This window comes from Rosa rugosa, chromosome 5 (assembly GCF_958449725.1).
Source record: "Rosa rugosa chromosome 5, drRosRugo1.1, whole genome shotgun sequence".
Taxonomy (NCBI): Eukaryota; Viridiplantae; Streptophyta; class Magnoliopsida; order Rosales; family Rosaceae; genus Rosa; species Rosa rugosa.
In genome coordinates, this window is record NC_084824.1 from 6,957,051 (window position 1) to 6,976,872 (window position 19,822).

The 19,822-nt window shown below is 38.6% G+C and overlaps 1 long non-coding RNA gene across 1 annotated transcript; it reads right to left on the reverse strand.

The window, feature by feature from the left end:
• Positions 1-9,842: 9,842 nt before the first annotated feature.
• Positions 9,843-12,602, reverse strand: LOC133712666 (uncharacterized). The gene is made up of 6 exons (XR_009847539.1): positions 12,557-12,602; positions 12,092-12,136; positions 11,582-11,663; positions 11,117-11,196; positions 10,898-11,031; positions 9,843-10,184 (listed from the first exon to the last, which is right to left on the reverse strand). It is a non-coding gene; the product is annotated as an uncharacterized LOC133712666 (long non-coding RNA).
• Between the last annotated feature and the right edge of the window lie 7,220 nt (positions 12,603-19,822).

Sequence of the window (19,822 nt, forward strand, 5' to 3'; positions counted from 1 at the left end):
TCCGATCCCAACTTTCCGTCATTCATTTTCTCTCTGTAGGGATAGAATAGGCCCATATCAATCGTACCTCTTAGGTATCGAAAGATGGTCTTTACACCAATCCAATGGCGGCGTGTTGGCGCAGAGCTATGTTGTTACGTCCCGAACCCAAATTTACCCGTTTACTAGTCATTTGGACGGTAAACGACAACTACTTTCACTTTTATTGTCGTTTCGGTACTTTTAGGGGGCCCTAAAAGTCGACTTTTTGTTCGAGTCAAAATTTGAGAAAATGTTCTTCATGAAAGTTGTAGAGGACGTTAAACCGAGCGCGTGCATACGTGGTACGTAAAAATCGGAGTTCGTATGCGAAAGTTATAAGCGAAAAGGTAGAAGTTACTGTTCATGGTAAGTAGTATAAATTTGAAAAAGTTACTGTTGGGGTTGATATTTTTTCTTACTCTCTTTCTCTCCCCGTGCGATTCTCTCTCTCTCCTCTGCAGCTCCGGCTAGTTTCCGTTTCCGGCCACCTAGGGATGAACCGCGACCACCCCTAGCATCGTCTCCTCCTCCTGGACTCGCTGGTGGTGGTGGCTCGCCGTGACTTGACCGGAAAACCACGAATCGACGTCGAGAACTTTTTGGTGGCAGTTTGGTCAACGCCAGTTTCTCCCGATTCCGGCCACCTCCGGCGACGAACCATAATCATTTGGAAGCGCCTTGCGATGTAGATGATGCTCCCCAAACATTTTGCAGCGATTTGAAGCGTGGAGGAAGAATCGAAGGTTTGAATTTCTGGGTACTATTCATAAATCTGGGTTTACTGTTTTCTTAATTGTTGACCTAGGTCTAATTGTTTTCTCGGGTTGTGGTAGTTGAGAAAAGTGTTTGAAATGTTGAGATGATGGTGCTGCCAAAATTTGGTGGCCATCGGAGCTGGTGGCGGTGGCGGCGGCGCCGCCACTGTGGGCGGCGGTAGCGGCGGCTAGGGTAGCTTTTTAATTTCATTTTCTGGCTAGTTAAATTCTATAATTATCATAGAGCTTGTATGTGAAGTTTGGTGAATTTTTGAGAAGTTTGGAATTGTTTGTGAATTTCCGAAGTTTGAACTTTTGTGATGGAATTGTGGGAAATCCGGCCGTTGGATTTCCCTCGTTTTCATTGTGGAATATGTAGATTGAGGAATTGGTGTTGGGGAAGAGATTTGGGTGGAATTTGAGAAGTATTGGAGATAGAGATTTTCGGGTTTCGTTTAGGTTCGTATTTATTTTATCGGATTGCCGTTTACGGAAATATAATTGTGTACAGGGCAATGTTGCGAGCTACGGCTAGATGAAGGGACTCGTTTGCGTGGTCGCCAACTAGTACTGTGAGTGGACGTTTGTTTTTGAATATTGATGCATGCATTTATTTATTTTTTTCGAATGAATGTTTTATTAATTATCATATTATTTTAGTTTCGGATATGATTTCGGTTTTGGAATATTGCTTGGATTTTCCATCATGATTTTGGAACGTGAGTTTTATTCGCTCGGATTTGAACTTGTGATTTAAGTGATTTTCAACGAATTATTTTTCCGAGGTGATTTCCGGAATTTATTAATATATTTTATTCGTCGATATTGAGATTTCTGGAATATTTTTCGAAATGAGATTTCGATGGAATTATATTTCTTGTTTATTTATCGATTTACGGTTTTGGCATTGGGAATGCCTCATTGATGATTCTGGATTCGGTTTTGTTTCGGAACTGCGATTTATAATTGATCTAGTTATTCTTTTAGCTTGTGGAACACGCTGTTGCTTTATACTACTTTTACGAGAATTTCCGGGTACGGTTGGGAATCGTACCCGTGTTTTCTTTATTCGTGGGACATGGGGAAGCCTTATAGATTTACTGGATTTTAATGGTTTTTACCCGCCATACCTGGGTCGTCATATTTATTGCTAGCTAGCCTATTAGTACTCCTCCCTGCTTACTATGTGTTTGTGGGTGAGTAAGAGCAGAGCATGGGATGCTCCAGAGTGTGGGACACTCCGACCCGAGCCTGGGAGGCTCCCTTCTTTCGTATGGTGAAACTTCTTCCCCATATTTTATCGTTGCTTGACTAGCGGGGCTAGTCCGATTTTCACTGTAGCCAGCGGGGCTGGTCTTATCTTCTTGAGAAACGAGATTTCAGTTTTACGATATATTATTATCGAATGTTTTGACTAGCGAGGCTAGTCGGTTTATCGTTTTGAAATCCTTGGATTTAAAGCTAAATGTGTTTTACCATTTGTGCATGCATCGAGGTTTTTAATGAAATAAATGTGGGAAAGTATGAAATCCTTCTTATTTTAAATTGTTTATTTTTGTCTACTCACGCTAACGTTTTCGTCTACTTTCCCCTGGGCCCTTCGGTTTCTAATGCCCAGTTTGCAGGAGTTATTAGTTGAGGTCGGGCGTACGTGGTTCGAGGCATAGTTGACGAATAGCTTCCGCACTTCTTTGTTTGGCTCTGATCTATTGTGGGTTACTATTTTGGGTAGTCCACTTTAGGGGTGACTCGACCAGTTCTCGGTAGAGTTATCTCTAAGGTGGGCCCCGCAGGGCCACCTCGGATTTCAGGGTGAAATTCGGGGCGGGTCCTGTCATATGTCGAGCTAACAAGTTCACTGTGAATGAGATATCCGGTCTTGTGCATTGAGCTAAGTACAATAATGCGCCTATTGCACTCAAATAGGGCACTTCGGCCTCTAATGGTTCTTCGTCCTCATCCCTTGGACGAAACGGATCTTTTCCGGGCTCAAGACTACGACCGATCATGGGAGTACTCGCAGGCTTTGCTTTATCTTCATTAAAGCGCCTTAGGACCTTCTGAGTATATGCAGACTGATGGATCAAAATCCCATCACTACAGTGCTCGAGTTCTAAACCGAGACAAAACCGTGTTTTCCCAAGATCTTTCATCTCAAATTCGGATTTCAAGTATTTAGCAGTTTCCTTCAACTCATCTAGAGTTCCAATTAGGTTCATGTCATCGACATAAACTGCTACGATTGCAAATCCGGAACTTGTTCTTTTAATGAACACGCATGGGCATATTTCATTGTTAATATATCCATTCCCAATCAAGTAGTCACTTAGACGGTTATACCACATTTGTCCGGATTGTTTTAATCCATATAGTAAGCGTTTTAACCTTATTGAAAATGCGCTCCGTGGTTTGGAGCCACTTGATTTGGGTAATTGAAGTCCATCTGGAACCTTCATATATATCTCTGAATCTAGATCCCCATAGAGATATGCTGTAACCACATCCATAAGCTGCATGTCAAGTTTTTCGGAAACTATCAAACTGACAAGGTAGCGGAATGTTATAACGTCCATTACGGGAGAATATGTCTCCTCGTAGTCGATTCCAGGGCGTTGTGAGAAACCTTGCGCCACAAGGCTGGCTTTATATCTTACCACCTCATTTTTCTCATTACGCTTTCTAACAAAGACCCATTTATGGCCAACAGGCTTTACACTTGGGGGTGTCTGCGTTACAGGCCCAAATACCTGTCTCTTTGTTAGTGAATCCAATTCAACCTGGATCGCATCTTTCCATTTAGGCCAATCTGCTCTTCGTTGACATTCTTCAACCGAGCGAGGTTCGATATCATCATATTCTATAATTCCTTTTGCAATATGATATGCAAATGCATCATCAATCGCCATAGAATTTCTATCCATCATCTCATGTACACTAGTGTAATTTATGGAGATCTCTCTATTCTCTGGAGTTGGTTCTGACATTGGAGCGTCCCCCAATGATGTCTCTTGGACATAACCATAATCCGGAATATTCTCATGAGATGGATTATTCACATCGATGATTAATGGATTATATTGTGCCAAACTCGCTTTCTTTCTTGGGCGAGAATCCACCGAACCTATGGGCCTCCCGCGCTTCCTAGCAGGAGCCGTGGGCCTAGCCATAACGTCACCATCATTGAGAGATGGGATGTTGGCGCCATGCTCATGCATTCTTGAGTTGGCGTCATGTCCTCTACTTTTAGGGACTTCAATCCTTGCAGGCACGTTTGCAGCAGGTATATGTGATCTCGTCACTTTAGCGATATCAGAAAACGCATCAGGCATCGATTCTGCTACGTTCTGAAGATCAAGAATTCTCCGCACTTCAATTTCGGACTGTGCGGTTCGGGGATCAAGATGAGACAGAGTGGGGACAGACCACGACAATTCCTGTCGTTCCTGTTGAACATTGATGTTCTTATCTCCCCCTAACGATGGGAAGACTGTCTCATCGAAGTGACAATCCGCAAATCTAGCGGTAAAGAGATCGTCTGTCAAGGGTTCTATGTAGCGGATAATCGTTGGAGAATCATATCCAACATAAATACCTAATTGCCTTTGAGGACCCATTTTGGTGCGCTGTGGTGGCGCAATTGGCACATAAACTGGGACGCAGAAAAGGGTTGAGTGGCAGTGGGCCTCAGACGAATAAGCACAGCTGCATGCAATATTGCATAGCCCCAAGCAAAAATAGGGAGATTGGTGCGCATTACCAATGCCCTAGCGACCATTTGTAGTCGTTTAATGGCGGCTTCTGCGAGACCATTTTGGGTGTGAACATGAGGAACAGGATGTTCAACATCAATCCCAATGGACATGCAATAATCATCAAAAGTCTTTGATGTAAACTCTCCAGCATTGTCTAATCTTATAGACTTAATAGGATGATCAGGGTGGTGAGCCCGTAACTTAATTATTTGTGCTAGGAGTTTAGCAAATGCAGCATTCATTGTGGACAATAGCATGACATGTGACCAGCGTGTCGATGCATCAACCAATACCATAAAATATCGAAATGGTCCGCATGATGGTTGAATAGATCCACAAATATCACCTTGAATTCTTTGCAGGAATGGTATATTTTCTTTGGTGTCCTTTGCATAGGATGGTCTCGATCCTAACTTTGCTAAAGAGCAGGCTTTGCAGAACGAATGATGGGCTTTAGAAGCAACCAATGAGGATTTTGGTTGAGCCACAAAATCACAAGTGACTTTAGAAGTAAAAGTTGGAGACAAAGGAGCCTTGGTGGCGTCAATGCCACCCTGAGGCCGCAGGGGGAAGGCGGCGCCGGCCAAGGATGGCCGGATTTGGGGGTGAACGGCGCCGTGAGGCGCAGGGGCTCCTTCGGTGTCCAAAAACCGAGTTTTACTTCTTTTCGTTCTGAAAAAGGGATGTCCGTGTGAAGTCTTTAATATACGGATCATCATGTCACGACCTGGGTGTCCCAAACGGTCGTGCCAAAGCCTATATGTGTCGGAATCCCATAAATCATCTCTCATGACATGGTTGGATTCAATGACTCGAATAGTGGTTGCATACAACCCACTAGAGCGACACATAAGTTTCTCTAAGACTCGTTTATGTCCGTAGTCATTAGAGGTGATGCAAAGGAACTCTTGTCCATTCTCACAATGTGTTTCCACATGAAAACCATTGGCTCTTATATCTTTGAAGCTTAATAGGGTTCTTCCATCCCTAGGAGCATAAAGAGCTTCGGTGACATTTAAAGTCATGCCATTTGGCAACATAAATTGGGCTGGTCCTCGACCATGGATCAATCGAGATGATCCAGCCATCGTAGTCACGGAAGATCGAGATGGTGTCATCCATAGAAATAGCTGTCTATTTCGAAGGATAGTATGTGTAGTGGCACTATCCACGAGGCATTCTAGCTCTCCAGGAAACATACTGAAAAATAATAAAGTTCGAAATTAAAACATGTCCAAGACATTGAATAAAATAAATCGATACTTTATTAATAATAGCCAATGATTACATCAAAGTTTCTTGACCAAAATCTAATCCAACATAAAAATCAAACCGTCGACAAATCGTAGTCACTCAATCCGTTCGGTAATTTCAATTTAGTTGTGACCAGGTAAGGTAAGGCGAGATTTTGGTGGAGCGTTGCTCACTTTTAAAACCGTTCTCTCAGACCAAACCTTGCCTAGACATCACAAGTACTCTTGAGTACGCCTAAAGGGAAAAAGTTAATACAATAAGTCATTTTATTGATTTAAGGCATAATAGCCATTACATAATTCTTGGAAAAATAAAGGACTATACTAATCAAAATCTGCAGCATCCTTGTGCAATTCTTTGTCAGATTTGAAGTCCGCTATGGTGAGATTGACGTTGGCATCATCACCATCTTCTTCTATATTTTTGGCAAGATTGGCTTCATGCTCTCTGAAGTCTCTAAATGCCTTGTAATGCGCAGCTAATTGTTTGCTTGCTTTGCATTGTTTGAACCAGTGCTCACTAGATCCACATCGATGACACATGTCATTGTGATTTCCTCCCTTTAATTGAGGTGCATTGTTTGCACTTGGGTGGCGTCCCTTATAGGAGTTGGCGCCATTCCCATGGCCTTGGGTGGCTCCTCCACGTCCTGGAGCCCCACGGCCTCCTCTCCCACGTTGCCATGTATTGCCACGTGATCGTCCTTCATTCTGACGAGTACCTTCCTTTGTAGGGCGATTATATGGACCAAAATGTCCGTTGTGTCCCTGATTCTTAGGGTTCCGCTCCTTGCGCCCTCCTTTGGGTGCATTATTATAATTTGCCTCATGAACGCTCTTAGTTCCGATGGGCCTTGAATTATAATTCCTCACGAGGATATTATCATGCTTCTCAGCTACAGACATAATATTAATTAGCTGATGAAACCTCGTGAGCCGTATAGTATTGAATTCAGTTCGGTATTGCTTTGATAGCAAAATAGCTGAGACGGGGAAGGTGGAGAGAGTTTTCTCAATTAGTTCTTGCTCTGTGACAGGTTGTCCACAGAACCCCAACATGGTTTTGAGGCGAAGAACTTCTGAATTATATTCAGCTACAGACTTGAAGTCAGCAAATCGTAGATTGTTCCATTGAACTTTCAAGTCAGGGAGGAGGGTATCCTTTACATTACCAAAACGCTCCTCAAGCGCAACCCATAATTCTCTAGCATCCTTGATTGCCATATACTCCAATCGGAGTGATTTATCCATGTGGCGTCTCATTAAGATGAGAGCGGTGGCATTATTTGTAGCCGTACGCTCAAATATGAGGTCGGGATTTGGTGCTTGAATTACGGGTAGGATCCCTTTTGAAGTGAGGTGGTTCTCAACATCCGTGACCCAACTATGATATTCCGAGCCAGTTGAGTCAAGGATAGGAAAGTCAAGTTTTGACATCCTGAAATAAGAAGAAGAAATATATTAGTTTCGGAGTTAAAACTTCCACGACAACTAAATATTGAGATTTTCGAGCTATGCTACCAAGAAATCGATTTCCAAGAAAATTGGATTAGACCGAAACAATGATGTTTATAAGGTTGTTAATCGATGCTTGCGGACGCTCTTAGTCCGAAGTCTTACGAACGCTCTTAGTTCGTTTATAGCGCGAATCCCCACGATTCCGCTTTCTCAAAATCGAACCCACGTTATAAGAAAGGTGAGATGAAGAAGAAGGGAGGTTTTTAAGTCCCCGAGAAAAAGAAGAAATATTTAAATTTCAAATTTTAGGAACTTCAAAACTTACTCTGTTGGGTACTTACTTGTTGGTTTTGAATCACGCGCGTGTCGATGCAGGCGTGATGGAACGAAGGTTTGCAGCAGTGTTGGATAGGGGCTGCAAAGATGTTGCAACGGCAGTGAGTTGCAGCAGGTGAGAAAAGGAGCTGCTGAGGTAGGTGCGCTGTAGGGGCAGCAGGTGCCGCTGAGGCGCGCAGGGCAGCAGCAGCGCTGCAAGCGCACGGGCGCGGGGCTGCAGGGCAGCGACGCAGGGGCGTGTGGCTGCAGGTGCAGCGCGCAGGGCAGCAGGGGCTGCTGCGATGTGGTAGGGCTAGCTCGGGCTAGGTGGCTTCAGCAGATTTTGGTGAAGAGGATTGATTGGGTTTTTGGTTTTTGCTTTGTGGCTAGAGTCGTGCTGATAACATGTTTAAGTAAAATAGATTCGAGAGAGAATTGTAGAGAGAGATGTGTATTATTATTGAGAATAGGAGCCCTATATATAGGGATTACAAAGTACTAGTTCTAATGTTACAAGGAATACCAATCCGTGTAGGATTGGGAAATCTAGAACCTTTTCTCCTATTACTATTCCTAGTTTGATAAGGCACACTAAATCGATATTCCTTCAACAGCATATATATACTTAGTAACACAATGTCTCTATTTTCATCGCTTGATTCTGGTTTAGCGCAACCACCATATATCGCAATATCTATTCGACTGGAAAGAGCAAAACCTGAAACGAAGCACTTCAATTTGAGATTGGGATTCTGAACTTATTGGGGGAGCTAGGGAACTTCGGCAAAGGGGACACGTGACATGATTAAGATCTGTCCAACGGTCCAAGCAAGCTTTATGAAAGAGATGAGCACATCTCAGTTCTCTCATCTCTTCTCCTTCCTCAATTTTGCATAGACACACAGCACATTCTTCTTCAGAACTCACAACAGGGTTGGAGCTTTCGTAGTGGACTGTGCTAATAAGAGTCTCTATAGCTTCTGCGGGCAATCCAAACTCATAGTAGGGTTTGGCAAAAGAATAGAAAAGCAAGTAGTTGAACAACCAGCTCAACTGGGTAGCAATTTGAACTATAAACTTCCGCATTCTTGGTAGAAGAGGAAGAAGAAGAAGAAGAAGAAGAAGAATTATTCTTTGTATTTATAGCTGAAGAAATTTAAGGAAATTATGCTAATATTTTTTTGTATTGGTGGTTTTGCTACCTACCTTGTGGATAGGGGTGTATAGAGGGCGGATCATTATGGTTTGAAGGGGTTTGGCCATTTTTTGTAGTTTGTCTTAAAGAGCGTATAATTAATCAATGAAGTATTTAATTCAATTGTTGTACTCTTCCCCTCCCCCCAATTCTCAACCTAATTATACTTCCCCCAATTCTCAACCTAATTATACTGAACTACTTGGCTCACATGAGATATTGTAAATAAATAAGATAATAAGAGATAATAGAGAAAATAGCAAACTTTTTTATGAGGAATAATGAAGGGTTATTTACTTTCTTCGTTATATAGTGATTAATATAGGATATTGAAATTAACACTCTCTATTTTACAATCCAAACTTTCATATTTCCTTTTATTATTTTACAATTCACACTTCATGTTTCCTTTTATTATTTTACAATTCACACTTCATGTTTCCTTTTATAGTATCTTAACATCATATTTTTATAATCCACACTACAAAAAGACAAAACTTAAGATGTTATAATAAAGGAAACATGAAGTGCGGATTGTAAAACAGGGAGTGTGAATTTCACTTCCCATATATATTCGATTTTGAGGCCATCACTACAAAAAAGAATTCGATTGGCCACGGCGCAAGGCCGTCGCCAAAAGCCAAATTGCCGTCGCAAAAGACCAAGTGCGACGGCTAAATTGCCGATGTCGTTGGTGGCGTCGCCATTGCTATTAGCGACGGCAATTACGCCGTCGCATGAATTTTGGCCACGGTATTTACGCCGTCGCATGATTTTTGGCGACGGCATAATGGCGACGCCATCAGCGATTTTGCCGTCACCAAAGGTCATTGGCGACAGCAACATTGCCGTCGCAAAAGTGCATTTATTGATTTAAAAAAAAAACCTAGCATGCAATTTTGCATTCCAGATTTTCTTTTTTGAGCAAAAGAAGCCATATATATAAATCATAAATTTCATGTTTTTGTACATTATTTCTCACCAATCTTGAAAAATACAAAAACATTCAAAAATTGAAATACACTAGAAATGGTACCCGCGCTTTGCTGCGGGATTTGTTGTTGTTAATAATCTATAATAATGAAATATATAATTGAAAATAACTTCATTCTTAATTAAACTGATAAAATATCGTACATATCATACGCAAACTGTTATCGATTAAACTGCTCCAGAAACTACTTCCATATCATCTGATCCCTCCAACCCTTTGATATGTATCCCTCAGGACACTCAGCTAACTGTTTTAGCTGTCCAACAGTGGCATCCAGCGGCATTACCATTATCTCACCTGGTGGCAACTCCCTCTTGAATTCAATTTCCTTATCAAACTTGATTTGGCAAACCAATATCAGTAACTGCTCTTTCTCATCTGTAATGTCAGTACCAATGTGTATATGGAAGAAAACAATTTCCTTATCAGTATCAGCCATATCTGAAAGAAAACAAAGAACATACAGACCATCAACCCAACAAAACGGAAGAGGTAGAAGAAAAAAAAATCTGAGAAAATACAGAAATTTCATCATTAATCCACTCGACACATGCTGCAATTATGAGCAGACCAACTACATACTCATTCAAAATCTAATGTGGTTGGACTTGTGCACACACCTAGTTCACTCAGCTAGAGCAATTTGTTCATATATAACTATGACCATTAACCACAACCTTCAACTTTTCCATTCCAAAACTAAATCCACAACTCTAAATAGTTTGTGCAGCTCTTAATCACCAAATAACCCATTAAACAGCAGAGAATTTAGTAGATCTTTTGCTATTAATTCAGATTAAATGTCACACTTCTCTGTACACTTCCATTGGCCCTCAACAATACTTTTCACATTCCACCTGATGATTTGAACTATCTAATCGAAGAAACTAAGAGCAATATAAAGGTTTATAACATAAACATACATAACGGTACTTATTTCAAAGAAAACAACAATAACTGGGTAACTCACACAATGCTAAGCAACCAAAGGCCCAAAATAACTCCTAAAAGGCATGCCCAATTCAAAACTGAAATGCAAACAATAATCAACCATGACCACAATAGAACATACAGGGTTGTTCAAAGTAATCCAAAAGCAAAGTAGAAATCTTGAAAAGGGGATACCAATTAGCAGAGACTAAGAACTGACTTACAGAATATATCTTGGGATGGCTGATCGTAGAAAATTTGAAAGGTACTACAAAGTGCTTAGTGGCCAAGAAGAAACCTTTGCTTAATGTCTCGATGTATCACCTTTGGTTCAATGACCTTCTGTAAACAAGCAAGGCTGCAAAAAGTATATCTTGTTAAATATAAGAACAACACCTTGGCATCAAAGGAAAAGTGAGATATATATCTATGGTGACGCATACCTCCATGAAGTCAATGCTCCAAGTTCCATTGTTGATATACATGCAGTATATCTGAGATAAATATTTTGCTCTCGACACTCCTAGCAAGTATGCACAAATATATATCAAGAGTATGGGAAACAAATGTACCCATCGAAACCCACAAATATGTATACACATCATTTTCAAATTCTAACTTTAAACGGTTTCACTTTTCCTAACAACACATCAGACATAATACTTTTCATAAGTTGGAGGGCAGAACATTCCAAGAAGCCATCAAATGTGTATCACTTAGCTAGTATCATATTACAGGGAGAAAGTGCTTGACACCTCCAAGTAATAATCCTAATAACTGCTTTCTAATTGTTTTGACCAAAACTCGGTTACCCAAGTTGCATCTCTCTCAAGTTTATATTGAAATATCACATTATAATTGGTTTTCGACAACTATTATTGCAAGCCAATGAGTGTGAAACGCAGTACCTTCTGAAGAACATGCAGCTTTTCCCATTTAGATTGCATAGATGCATGTAAACGTCATTGTTCTTTGGGCAAAATGGCAGCACTACAAAACAACATTAAATTACAAAACTTTCAGTCAAAATTGATCTTTAAGCCCATAAACTACACAGTAATACCCTTCAATTACCAGCCTCTAATAAACCTTCAATCTTTGTGATCAACATATAATTAACACAGTACCTGCTAAAATGGTTGAAGTTTTTCCGGATAATTATTGAAGCTTTTCCCAATAATAAACATATAATTAACACAGTACCTGCTAAAATTCTATTCTTTTCTTCAAAGTCTCCAAATGATCACATTTAATCACATCATTATAACTATTCACCACTTTTAGTACAAACTATCAAAATATTGATTTCCTACTTATTAAAAAAAACTAAAATATAAACATGAAATAACTTTCTCTTGCTGAAACAGCAATAAAGGATAAACAATTATGAACCCAAAAAAGGTGAGAAAATTACTGACTTAGTTGCTTCTCATGACAAAACCCATTCAAAGTTTTCAGTATAGCTGCAAATGCACAAAATAAATTTATCAATTAGTCATATATGAATCAAATATAAAAGATATGTTAAAAGATTATATCATCTGACAAAGATCAATCGATCTTTATCACTAATTTTTCACTTATCAAAATTAGCAAATCGTTATCACTAACATAATCCTAACACAATTTCTCAAATCCTAACTAAAACTCTGAATTCGTTAGACATCTTATAGAACTCGATCAACAACATAATGTTAAAACCCACATCACTAATTTACAAACAAATATCAAGACAAATTTTTCCTGCTATCAAATAATTCAGTATTCATAGCACATCAAATAAATCCCTACAGTCAATCACCAAACGCCAATTTTCTAAACTGAAAGAACCAAAAGTACACAGCAATGAATCGAAAACATAAAATAAGAACAAAAGCTAATACCTGATCACCTTCACACTGAAGACAGCAATATCCAATACTTAATACTGCGAAACACAACCAAATAACAGATCAAACCGAAAACTCAATTTCAGCGACAAACAACACAAACCAAAACCCATGTAATGCATATATAGATACATAGAGAACATTTTTTGGGGACATTCCACATCAATTTATAAGGTATGAAGAAGAAGAACATAACAGCAAAAACACGAATTTCCAAACCTGCAATCCCTACTCTCCAAACCAAACTCAGATCCATTACTCTTCTTCTTCTTCTATTTGAACACGGCAGTAATAAAGATGTCCCTTTAAACACTTCCCTTTTTTCACTCAAGGAAACTAAAACAGAACTAAATGGAAACCAATCTCGCATCAATCATTTTCAGAAACAAAGTAACGATATACCTAAAATCAAACAAAATGACAACAAAATCAAGCACACTAATCAAATCAACTTAACCACCTTCTAATCCAATAATCTTTGATCGACGACTCCTAACTAAACTACCTTCTAATCAAATCAACTTAACCACCTTCTAATCCAATACAGAAGTTTCACTTTAACAAGAAAATAACCAGAAAAATTCAAAACAATTTCAATTACATTATCAAATTCAAAGCTTCAAAGCAACAAAGAGAGTACCTTAAACAATCAGTCCGACTCTTCCGCCTCCAGTTATCTATGACCTAGTGCCCATTTCTATACAAAACATCCATGAATTGAAAAACTTACTCTCAGTTCTGAAGGCGTCTTTCTTTTCACTAGGCCAACCTTCACAGCAGTCGGCGTAAAGAACTAGATCCAGCAACCTCGGCCATACCTTTGCCTCAAAACATACCGCAGATCTTTCCCTAGATATGATTTTGAGCATCAATTCAATATGTCAGAGAAAGGAACAAAAAAATGAATCTACCCAGTCCAACATCCCGATTCAATCACCATTGATTACAAGAACCCTAATTTGTCATCTGAGAATAAATTACCAGAAAAATTGCATCAGAATCTGGCAATTTGTATAATTTGAGCATCGATAGAAGAATGTCTAACCTCATCGAAAAAGAGAGTTCCAGAGAAGAGGCATCGAAAATCAAAATCCACGAAAATCTGAGTGCGAAGTCGCGTCGAGGGAGATGAATTGCTGTGGTTTCGGTCGATTTGCCCCAAAATGAAAATTTAGGGCAAAAACGGAGGAGAGAGTGAGTTACTAGAGAGAGAGAGAGATGCAGAAGTGAAGCTAATGGAGAGATGTCGATGTTTTGATGCACAAGAGGAGGAGATGACGTCGCTTAGCAGTAAAAGAAGAAAGAATCATGCGACGGAAGACGGTTGCAGTCGCAAACCCAAGTGATTTTAGCAACGGCATCTTATTGCTGACGCAAACTGATTATGCTTTTGCGACTACACGTTTTGCCGAAGGAAATATATGAGCTTTGGCGACGGCAATTGAGTGCCGACGCTAACCTTGTGTAGCGAATTGAATTATTTTTTGTAGTGCATGAAAAATAAAGCCACTTTTAATAAGTTTTATTACTCTCTAGGCCACCTAATTTTTTTTCCTGATAAAGTCACCAAAATATAAGAAATACCAATATTTATAAAAATGTCACCGCACTTTCAATTGTCATTATTTACAAAATTATCACTGAGTCAAAATAGCTACTATTGAACCAAAAAGTTACTATCAACGTCGTACTAAAAAGTTACTGTCAATTTTCAGAAAAATTATTGTCATTTATCAAAAAGCCACTATCTTCTTTCAAATAACTATTGTCAACTAGCTAACAGTAATTTTTCTAAAGAACAATAGTAGATTTTCAATTCATTAACAATATATTGTCGCTGACAATTTCGGCAGTTACTAGTGTGGAGGCGCTTTTGATCAGGGTTGTACGGCAGTGAAATTACCATAGCCGAGCCCAAAATCTTGTCCCCTTTATCTGAGTTAGCGAAGACTAGGCCCAGTAAACTTCGAAGGACCAGAAAATCCTAGGAAGCTTGCTGTTGTGTTACTCCCGGCAGCTCTTCTCCATGTTCACGGCAGTTAATTAGTGTGCAACTCTAGTAAAGACTTGGCAAGATGTGCGTGGCGTGGGAGCTAGAAAAACATGAGTTTCGGAAGAAGAGATTCCGGCAATGGTATGATTTCTGGGTTTTTGGGTTAAGGTTGATTAGGAGGAATTGATGGCTAGGGATTCAGAGATAGGGCTTGATCTCTTGCTTGATGTTTCTGGGTTGTTGTGGCTTCTGTCCTTCTAGTGGGAGAGTTGCTTGGGATGTTTAGTAGTTAGCTTGTGCCCCCTTTCACAGTAGCTATAACCATCGATTTATAGAGTGGTGGTGGCTTAGGTCTGCTGCTGTTCCAGAAATCTTGCTGCTGTAATCCCATGAATCGTGGTTCCAAGATTTGCTGCTGGAAAAAGGGAAGTCAAAGGTAGAGAATTGGTATTTGTGTAAAAGGATGTGGTATGGTATTTGAGATGTATGGTTTTTTAAGTAAAATGGTTTGGTGTTGGGTAAAAGAAGTGTTGTCGTAATTAAGGGTTTTTCGGGTTCTTTCTTCTTCACTTACCCATAATCAGAATTGGGCTGTTGGGCTTGAATTTTTTCGGTCCCCAAGTCCGAAATTACCAACAAGCCTAAAACTAATAATGGGCCTCATGCATTTCCGTTACCTTCCACACCACACCCGTTCTTGCAAGCCCCAAATGTGTGAATGTGGCTGGGGTCCACATGCGTGGCATGATGATTGTCGGTATAATTTGCTTATTGGGCTCGAGAAATGAATTGGGCCTGATAGCTGGATTTTTGGGCATCAACAACTAGCTAGTAGCTTTTCAATTAATAAAAATAGTTGTTTAGATGCAGTGATATATATTTTCGTAAATAATAAAAAATAAAAGTGCAGTGACATTTTTGTAAATATTGATATTTCTTATATTTTTGTGGTTTTATAAGGGATAAAAACATATAGTGGCTTAATTGATAATATAAGTTTTAAAAAGACACTTATGCATAATTTGCTATTAATTTTTTTTTTGTTACAAATATTTGATTTTTTTTGTTTGCTGGGTTAATATAAAAATAATTAATTATTTTTGCATGAAAAATATTGTTTATGATACATATTTTCCCAATTTTCAAATAATAATAGGGAGGTTCTATTCATACCTCCAAAATTAGTATTTGGACCTCTCTCTTTTTCCAAGTAATAGTTGACTTTGTCAACTCATGTCAAATTACCAATAAGGACATAAAAAAAGAGAGGAAAAAAAAAAGGGGTCTTATCTCTAGTAGTTTTCAACTTGGAGAAAACCTTCTCCTACAATATAAACTCTAAAATCACTTACCATTGTATCGTACCAATGTCTAACTCTGGTTTCTCGATTAGTACTACTAAAACCTAGAAGCATCCACTTGAGAAAATTGGAATTTTGGTTCTGCATCTTGATTACATGGTATGATGTTCTCGATTAGTACTACTGTACTCAAAACTAGAAGCATCCACTTCATAAACTTGGAATTTTGGTTTTTGGTTTGACTTGGCACCATGTTTTTTTTTGTGCAGGGCATTGGGAAGAATGATTAGTATTTGTCCTTAGAGAGTCCAGGATCTAATTGTGTTTGATCTTACTTTGAATGGCCTTTTATTTAATTACTCTTCTATAATTGTAGGCTTTTCGATTAACTTGGTATGGCCTTAAAGGTTGGTGCTATTATGCTATCTAACTATCTGATTGTTGGATTTCTTTGTTTCCACTTCAATTCTCTTGTATTGTAGTTTCATAGACTCGAGAGTATGGTAGACTTTTTTTTTTTTTTTTTGTAATACAATAGCAATACACAGAGGCCATAAGGTCAGAAAGAGAAAAACAAAGCAAGAAAGCATAACAGTAACAGAAACCAAACTGAAACAAAAGCCAAACTATGATAGTTAGAATTTTGGAAGAAAGACTAAAAAATACGTATGGATGAAAGAAACAAAATAGAAGCGACAAAATTATGTGAAAGAGAGAGACTACCACTTGGAGATTTTTTTTTTGTTCAAAGGTAAAATAGGATTGTGAATTGTTCAAAATTTGAAGGAGGTCCATTACCGATTTTGGAGGTATGAATAGAATCTAGAAAAGAAAAAAAAGACTTTTATTGATTTTATTAGACGATAGGCATTTTATTAGGGAGGTGTAAATAGCATATTGGTTTTTCGTAAAAATAAGTTGGAGGTCTATTAAGTGGGGAGGTCTAAATACCAATTTTAGAGGTATGAATAGAAGCTCCCATAATAATACCATCTTACCAAAAATAAAAAGATACACTTATCATGTCAAAAACTTAAATTCACGTCTTGGCCCCTCTAAATTTCAAATCCTAGTTCTGTCCCTTGATGTGTAATATGACTTTTAAAAAAAAGGTCTAGCACCCTATTTATAGTTGACGAAGTGGTGTTAGCTCAGTGGTTAGAGCACCCACTACCTAATGACGAAGTCATGGGTTCGAGTCACCATGGGGGTAGGAGTGAAATCCTTTGATCCTCTTTAAATAAAGAGAAAGATAGTTGACTATATACCCTAATGGATTACAGAAATTAACCCTCCTTTATAACATTTTCTAGCTCCTAATCACTTGGACCAGCCCCAATTTACTTAGTAGTATTCTAAAAATATCTTTTTTTTTTCTTAAAATAAAAAAAAAACCTTAGCCCACTCCACCCTTACTAACATGTCACAGCTCACCAGCATTCTGAAAATAACCTTATTGTTTCATAAGATTATATTAGACTGGATAGTTCGTTAGTCAATACACAACGCCCCACTTAAAGGTGTGCTAATATACATAATCATTATGAATATTGAAATAAAAGTAAGTGATCTAGCTTCGATTCTTATATCTCACCTAACCACATTATATGATAGCTCATGTGGAAAACAAACTACCACGCATATTAGAATGCTTCATTAAATGATGTGGATATGCCACATAAACTACCACCCGCATGAGGTGGTTCTCAAAAAAGATGTGAAAAAGTGATTCATATAGCTAGCATTGCTCATACTATTTTGATAATATATTTTCTCCGATATTGTGTCGGTAGAGCTGTAAGTAGAGGTTCCAAGTTCAATATCTTTGACTAAAGCTCTATATATAACAAGAATAGAATTCATACACTAATATCATAACTTTTTATAGGAAGTGATCACAAAGTACGATATTGTTACAACTATAACAGAGTAGCTAGATTGCAAAATTGCAAAATCATATGTCTATATATATATATATATATATATACAGATCCTATCCAGAGCGGAGCTCCGCTTTGAAATTAACGTGTGAAGTTTGAGTTTTGGGTCACTTTTCGGTCGCATATCCACATCTCGACTGTTCAGTTTTTAGGTACTATTGTATAGATCATCTCTGTAAATTTTCAGCCAAATTGATGATCGTTAAGGTATCTAACTCGCTTAAACTAATGGACGGACTGAATCTGTCAACCTGAACCGTACTAGCTTTAAGGGAGTTATCAATGCAGGGAGTTATCAATGCCTTAACAATCATCATTTTGGCTGAAAATTTGCAGAGATGATCTATACACTAGTACCTAAAAACTGCACGATCGAGATGTGGATGTGCGATCGAAAAGTGACCCAAAACTCGAACTTCACACATTAATTTCAAAAGCGGAGCTTCGCTCTAAATAGGATCTGTATATATATATATATATATATATATATAACGAACCAACTCTAAAACATAGTGTAGAGTGGCATATACTTAGTAACAAATATCTAAAATGGCCTCTCTGTTTCCGTCACTCGATTCTGGTTTAGCGCAACCACCATGTATCACGATGTCTATCTGATCGAAAAGAGCAGAACCTGAAACGAAGCACTTCAATTTGAAACTGGGATTCTGAACTTATTGGGGGAGCTAGGAAACTCCGGCAAAGGGGACACGTGACATGATTAAAACTTGTCCAACGGTCCAAGCAAGTTTTATGAAAGAGATGAGCACATTTCAGTTCTCTAATCTCTTCTCCTTCCTCAATTTTGCATAGACACACAGCACATTCTTCTTCAGAGCACATCACAGCAGGGTTGGAGCTTCCGTAGTGGACTGTGCTACTAAGAGTCTCAGTAGCTTCTGCTGGCAATTCAAACTCATAGTAGGGTTTGGCAAACGAACAGAATAGCAAGTAGTTGAACAACCAGCTCAACTGGGTAGCAATTTGAACTATGAACTTCCACATTGTTGGTAGAAGAGGCAGAAGACGAAGAAGAACGAGACTGAAGAATGTGGATCTTGGGTCTTGGGACGACTTTGACGAGGAACATACGAAGGTATAGGTATTTAAAGAAAAAAGTTGACGAAGACGCGAAGCTCATTACAGAACACAAATGTGCTCTCCTCGATTATTGGTGAGATGAACTCTGAACAGGACATGTGCGTGATTCACACAAAAATTGAAAGAATGGTGAAGGTTCAAGGACAGCTCCGTGATGAAGTCTCCATTCTTTTGACGTGTTCAAAAATAAAACATGAACTTCTCTTAGCCCAAAATCCAAAGTTTATTAGTCAATCCAACAAATTGCTTTGCTAGTGGTGAATGAATTGAAACATTAATTACTAAACTTAAGTTCCACAGCATTGTTACCAAAGAATGTAGACATGAAACTATAGACAAACTAAAGAAATGGAGGCGTTTTAGTTTCAATTGAAATTAGAGCAACACTTTTTTGTTGGGGCGAAAAGCTAGAGATATATGTACAGTTTTATGAAGACATCGTTCAATTAACTATATATTGATCCGTCAGATAAGCGAGAAGCCTTTGCATTTTTGTAATGGAATTTTTTTTTTTTTTTTTTTTTTTGTGGAGAATTTTGTAATGAAATCTTTAATTGTGTCAAAGGTGCTAATTATAGCTGAGTATCTTCATTGCCCTAATCATCTATACCAATTTGCATTTAATCGATGGTAAAGACTAAAGAGTTGTTGATGCAACAAAGAGGGTTGGCGTCTCTAAACAAGGTCATTGAATTGCTACCGCAAACTAAGGTTAATATTATTTTAAAAAATTGTGAACATCGTCAATCTCACAAATGGATTAATTTCAACAATTCGAACCCTTGATCCTTTAAACTTCTCTATGATAAGTAATTATGCAAAATTTCAGTGATGTTAGTTAACTGTTTGGTTATGCAAAATGGTGAAATATTACATACAAGTACATATATAGCATCATTTACTAGAACTACAAAAGAGTGTACGC